Here is a 7,321-nt window from a genome sequence, read left to right on the forward strand (position 1 = left end):
AAAGGCTATTATCCTAGCTGTGCTCTTTCATCCAGGCAAAACTGAAAGCAGAGTCATTATTCAGATGAAGCCCTCTTTTCATACTGGAATAGTTTTTTGATATGCAGCCACATATATTACAATAATTATTGTGATGTTTGATGTATAATCCATACAAACAAAATGTTAATATTAAGTTCTGGACTGTGCAGATGTGTCTGAATGGACTTAGCAATAATATTTAGTGTTTATATAAAGCTGTATGGGTTCAAAGTACTGAACAGATGTTAAACCTCAGAATACCCCTATAAGGTGGATAAAAGTAATCCCCATTTTACAGATTGGGGAAAACAGGTGAAGTGACTTAACCAAGCCCCTCAATAAATCGGTCAGTGTCAGAAGCATGATTAGAACTCAGGATCTCTTAACTTCCAACCCTGTGCTTATTGCTCCAGACCAGAATGCCTTCCACTGGGCATAACGGTCTACCACTGGCAAATCTATTACTAGGAATAATACCCATAGCAACTCGATTTTGCACTTGAATCAGGAGATTCCAAATTTAAGGCTGCACAAGCGCTCTCAAGTCTGCTGCCCCATTGTGCGTATAAATTGTGGTACAGACTGTAGTTACATGATCATATTCTATACCTTTTAAAATTACACACAAAAAATACGTTAAGAAAACATTAAGGTTGCACTTATCAAGCACTGGCAAGTTAGGAAATGCCACAATTAAGGTTGCCTGTGCAACCTTAATTTGATCTTGCTCTGTATATGTACAATGACAGTGTCTTTAATCACATACTTTTTTGTCTGCAAAACCTCTGCCTTATTCAGTACATAGAATGGACATGCTCACTGAAGAAGCAGCTATTCAATAGCTTGTTTTCTCTTCATGCAAACCTATGGCTTCATGGGTTATTTACTGCACACTCATAATTTTGTCTTCAGAGCAGGCATTAAATAATTTCTCCATCAGCTTTTGTATGGTGCTTATCACGGCAGTATTAGAGTGCTTCACAAACAATTATTTTCACAATGCCCCTGACATGAGGTGGTATTATCCCCATTTTACAGATAGCAAACTGAGGTACAAAGAGCTCAAGGTCAAAAAGTATCCACTAATTTAGAGATGCCTAGGACCTGTTTTTTCCGGAGTACTTTATATAGCACTTTATATGTTCCAAGCACAGTTCGCATTCACTTCACTTGAAGCTGTGAGCACTTGGCACTTCTGCGAACCAGATCCCAGGGTCTCAAGTCTGGCACCCAGAAAATGAGGAACACAGAAATAGAGACCACCTGTGAAAAGTTTGGTTTAAGCAACTTACCCAGCATCACATAGGAACTCTGTGGCAGAGACAGGGATAGAACCCAATTTTCCAGGGCAGCATTCAACTGGCTTAACCATGAGACCATCCCTTCTCTTCCTGCAACCCTTTATGCTACACATCTTCCAGCTTCTGAAATAAATGAAGCAGGGGTCCTACAGACAACCGTCTCCTTCATTACACAACACTGATTCATCCCCAGAGCAGGTCCACCTGTGCACTGAATGAAGGGATCCTGTGGGGGCGGGGGGTGATAATGCATAATCACAAGGGAGTCGAGTTAAGATTGCACAGGCAACCTTAAATGTGGTATTTCCTAACTTTTGACAGCTTGACTTTGCAACCTTATTATTTTAACGGATTTTTGTATGTAATCTAGGAATTTTTTTTTTTTTTAAAAATCAGAACAGCAAATTCCATCATGTGGCATCATATTGATACTTACATGGGTCACCAGCAGTGCTGGAACCCTTAGATCTGCCACACAGACCTCTATCACTTGCATCAATGGAGTAAATTATGGCAGCAGTAGGCAATCATTCTCTGCATGGACCAACACTAGCAGGGACTGGGACACTTTGCTCTCAGCAAACAGCTGTGAAAACCACTGGCAGAGGAATGGTGAGACTCCAATGAGGGTTTCATTGCAGGCTATGGAGGAGTGTGTGCTCTTAGTGGGCCTATCCCCCCACTTCCCCCCAGCATGAACTTTCTTCTTTGTCCCCTTTTGTGTATTCAAGTGCTTTCTCTTCCCCACCCCAAGCTTGTTGTCCCAGACCCATTCTCACCTAGCCAGTCCCCTTATGCCCAGCCACTCCTAATCTTTCTTCTCGCTCCTTACCTGATCCATCTCTCCCAAGCGCTATCCTCCAGTCATCTCACCCACTTGCAGATTTCCTATCCCCATTGGCTCACAGTCCCAGTCTCCCTCCCTGGTCTGCTCATGCAATCTCAGTATCCCCCTTTGCCTGGCTACTTGTCCCCCTCTCTTTGCCCCGTCCCAGTCTCCCGTGCACGTCAGCTCCTTACCAGATCTAGCTCCTCTCATGTCCTGCCCTCTGCCAAACTAGTTCTCAGCCCCAGTCTCCTTGCCCAGCTCGTATATTGTTTTCCTTTTTTATATTGGTGTCACTGTCCTACTTGTTCTTTTTAGCAACAGACTTTTTTAATTCAACACATTCATTGTGCTAAGGTCCACAGATACATTACAATGGATACATCAGTCTGCTTGCAGCTTGGGGGGCAGAATGAGACCTGGCAGTCACTCCCCAGTGCCCGGCGACTCAGGCAGGCCTCCCTGGTGCAGAGCTTTTCTGAGAGAGAAACTCCAAACTTTTTCAGAAGTTTAGACTAACAGTTTGGCTCAGTGTTTCTGTCTAATTCCCAGCTGTATTTGATTTTTTGGGGTGATTGGCTCCTCAGCTCTGTTCCTCCTTCTGAGGTATTTGTGCAATGGCTGGTGGCCATGCATGCTTCACGGAGCAAGCCAGACAGAGAAAAGAGAAACAAAAGGGAAGAGCCTGCATCTCCTTCACCAGGGAGCTTGGGTGGCTCTGGGGGCAGAGTGCAGTTCTCTCCTTCAGCTTAGTCCAGGTGGGTTGCCTCAGTCCATCCTCCTTCCCCAGCAGGAAAGAAGCCAGACAGGATTAGAAAAGAACCGGCTCCAGGGCAAGCAGCCCCCCACTCCTGCATCTCCTTGAGGGGAGTGAAGGCTCAAGTCACTACGGCTTGCATCAGCACGCACATGCCTCTATGTAGCTCAGCTGCTTCCCCCACCCTTTGCTTTCTGGCCAATCGCAGTTGGAGGACACTGGACACCGAATGGATGCTGCCAACTTTGGAGAGCGCTGTCTGGATTATTTAGGCCCAGCTCTCTTCGCCACTGAGTCGGAACCCTCTCTGCACTGTTAGATGTCACCGAGGGCACGAACAAGGCCCTGCCATCCCTGCCTATCCTGGGCCACTATGTCCCCTACCTACCATCCCATAAGTTTTCCCTCTGTGTAGCGTACAATAGTGGGATTCTTTCACAGGGTCCCTTTTGGGTATTACTCCATCTGCCCAATAGCAGGCCTGCCATGCAGATGCTCTGGCTTCATTCTTACCTCACTTCCCAAATACTTCCATGGTCTTTTTCAGATAAGAGGTTAACTGACTTATCTCACCACTGGTTATAAATTCATTCCATTCAACACCTAGTATTTTCCTGAGGCATTTGCTTTCGAAGGTATGGAGACACGCGGCCGTACCTTCAGTTGATCTCCAGCTTTCACATCCATACGTTAAGATGGAAATAACATGAGTTCAAGGTTCGTCATTTGGTCTAAATTGAAGATAACTAATGATCAAATCTTGTTTAAGCTGATGAATGCATCTCCCCTGCTGACACCGCTAACATTTCACCACCGCCACTGTCCCAGTGGAATACCATACAATAGATGGGGTAAAACTTCTCGGAGGCCATTGCTGAGACCCAGGCCAACATTCCCAGAAGAGGCCTGTCTGGGGAAGGTGAGACAAATTCAGTCTCTAGGAGGACAGGGAGATCGCTAGCCACTGAAAATATTTTTGGAGCAGTCTCTGAGCCCCGTTTCCCTCCTGTCTCTGAAGCAGGATTATGGGGACAAACTCCTAAAGAGGGAAATAAATATCAGTGCTGTTTTCCCAGCTCACCTTCATGGAGTGCTGTATGGCAGATCACTGCAGAAAAGACCAGGTCAGACACGAAACTTCTCTGGACATGTTCTTGAGCGCACACACACAAAATGGAAATTCTTCTGCCTTAGGGGAGGAAGGCCACCTGTACAAAAATCAGAGTCAAATAATAATACTAATATATACATATATGTATAAAAAAACCCAAATCTCTCCCCTTCAGCCCCCAAACCCTCCATCCCCCAAAGGGTGGATTCTCAGGCACCGCCCTGTGAAACTATGCTTAGGAGGCCTGCAATTGCCCTAGATAAACTACACCCCTCCTCATGCTGCCCAGGAAGATGTAATAGAGGGATAGGATTTCCTTCCACCACTAAAAGACTGGGAGAGTATCAGTCTGTCATCCCCCATCTGCCACTTCATGTTGCCATGACTTACCTACTGGGATGTCATTCCTTGCTGCTTTGGTTCACCATTCCCTGAAGCCCAGGTTATGGTTTCCAGTTTCTCAAACTGCCATGCCTTACCAACACCTCAACCCCTCCCCGCAGCTGCTGGCCATGGAGTGATGAGAGAGACAGGAGCCCGGATGTGGAAGAACAAGCAGGCAGCAAGGGACCCCTTGACTCACCATTTATTTCTTGTCCCCCATCCTCCATTTTATATGGCCAGAAGGCTCCTCGGTGTGAAAATTCAACCTGGTGTCAGTACCGAAGGTAACTGTGGTTATTTTCCCCTGAGGATCAGAGTCTCTTTTTCTAACTGAGGGAGATTTTCAGTTGGAAGAGCAGCCTCCTCACTATACAGGCCATTCATAGGCAACCAAATCCAGGAAAGTATCACCTCAGGCCCCTTATTTGGTCTTGAAAAACTAAGGGGGCATCAGACGGACCCCCCACCAAAAATTATGAACTGTTATCTGACACCCACGTTACTCGGTTTTCACAAGGAATGGTATTGGAGGTTGGCAGTACGGTCCCTCTCAACCTAAAAATCCCACAAGCCTAACAGCATCTCCCTAAATAAGAAGTGGGATACAAATCTGTTTCACGCAGCTATATGGCACCTTGAGATCAGATGCTCAAGCAATTCAGTTCCCAGCCCTCTTAGCGACACAATGAGAAACTTTATGGACAGCTGAGGCTATTCAGTCATTGGAAGTTGACTTACTATCCTAGCTCCTGCCAGACACTATTGAAAGAAATACAGGGTAAATGGCAAGTTGAAGCAGTCCATGAAGTACAACCGGAAACAATACCATTCAGCAAGTTGTTGCTAGAACAAGTGCAAGGTGCTGAGGTCAGGTGAGTAGCTGCTCTCAGTTGCCTCAGAGCTATTTTCATGACTCCCAATTAGACATACCAGTTTGGGAGCAAAAGGCTACATACAGCTTTGGTCATGGTGAGGTTTCTGGATCCATTGGCCAGGGAAGGTACCCTACGAGCAAGAATCACAGGAACAGCTTTGTCCCATTCTCAAACTCAAACCATGGAAATTCCAGGACATGAACGAAGCCATCCATCACTTCAGACTGGAGCTACACAACCCGGTCCACATCTTATTTCTAACCTCTGAATCTAGGACAAACAGGGCATCTGAATAATTTCTAAAGAAGGTTTATCTACACATTTCCATTTTATGATCCCATGGACAATTCTTCTATTTTACATATAGATGGTAGTGAAAGAAGTTGGGGGGGGGGGGGGGGAAGGGGTAGAGAAGAAGAGAAGGAAGACCATTTGAGCTGAAAGTGTACTCAGGTTCCCTCTCTAGGATAATGGTAGTATTAAAATTGGCTTTAAGGAAGAAGGAAATTCACTTTCATCTCTTCCTGGACAATTTTTCTGGTCAGGGTTCTGTACAGAGAGAGAGCGCTGAGGCAAACAGAAGGATACCATTTCTGGAATATCTTGGATTCATGATTAACTTCCCTCACACCATATGTCTATCACAGGCCTGGACTGAAGATGAATACTATCAGGTACTAGCTCTCATCTCAGAAGAATATTAACAGAAGATTATGGCCACAAAGGAAAACGAGTGGTGTCTCACACAAAATCCTGTTCTTACTGGAGCCTATTGAGAATGCTGATCTCATGACAGATGTGCTTCAATGAACCAGAGCTCCTATGAGACCTGTTCAGTAATTCTTGCTATCTCCCTGCATCTCACCCCATCACATCCATTGGCAGAGATCAAGGCCCCATCATATATTCTCCACTCCCTCAACCAAGTGTAGACAAAAATTTTTTTTTTTAAGGGATCCACCCATTAGTGCATCAGGAAGAGTAAGCCTTATATCAAAATGCCAGCTGGGACTAATGCTGGGGGCTCATTCAGGTCTCAATTTCTTCTGGTACCTTTCCCCTGCACTCTTTCAATCCAGAGCATCCACCAGTTGAAACACAATGATTTACTAAAGCTTCAGGGTGCTTTTCTTTCCATGGATAAAAGACTTGTTCTGCCTGAGGATCAATGTGTCTGAGGGAGTTTTACATAAACTAGGGGAAACATGATCATTCCAACTCAGGGAGGAAAAATAAATAAATAAATAAATCAACTTCTCCTGTCCTGTCCTGACCAGAGCAAAGTTTCCTATCTTTATGCACACTCCATATCAAGAGCTAAGATGAATACCAAGATTTATTATAGCAGAAGATGGATTAAGCAGAGTGGAATCTGTACCCAGAAATACCCTCACTCAGGCAATTTGGTGAGCTAGTGATTGACATCTGCATCTAGAAACAACAGAAAGCCATATTGGCCTCTCCATGTGTCAGGACCTGGATTGTGAGGTGGCGAATGACCTCTCACAAAACTGGGCAATGTGTATGTTATATGTCTTTCTACTGTTGCCCAGGACCATACAAAACATAAGAAGGAGAGCATGGCAGTGATACTGTTTTTGCCTTTGTGGGTGAAGAGGCTATGGATTTCAGGCAATTAACTAGCACTGAATTTTCTGATGCCTCTGTGTCACAGAGGCCGTCTGCCATTGAAAAAAACAGTTCTTCATCTGGGTTCAGACAGGTTAAAAATGATCACTCTCAGACTATAAAAGTAACTCAACAAAAACAAATTCTGCTGGCTGGTGCAAAGCCCATAGTTTAACTACCATGTAAAAGAAGTAAAACATAGTCTTGAATTCCTCCAGGAGAGCTAATGTGGGTATTTAAGAGCCTCCAAGCAGAAAGGTAAATCCCTATAATGTTTTCACGTTCAAGAAAAGTACGTTTGGTACAAATCCCAGCATTAAATGCTTCCTTAGGATATCAGTGCTTATTCCAGCCCAATAAAGGTCAGAAAACAATAACCTTAGAATCTCATTCTGCTCCTTCAACACCTGCCTAGAT

This window comes from Chelonia mydas, chromosome 2 (assembly GCF_015237465.2).
Source record: "Chelonia mydas isolate rCheMyd1 chromosome 2, rCheMyd1.pri.v2, whole genome shotgun sequence".
Classification (NCBI taxonomy): domain Eukaryota; kingdom Metazoa; phylum Chordata; order Testudines; family Cheloniidae; genus Chelonia; species Chelonia mydas.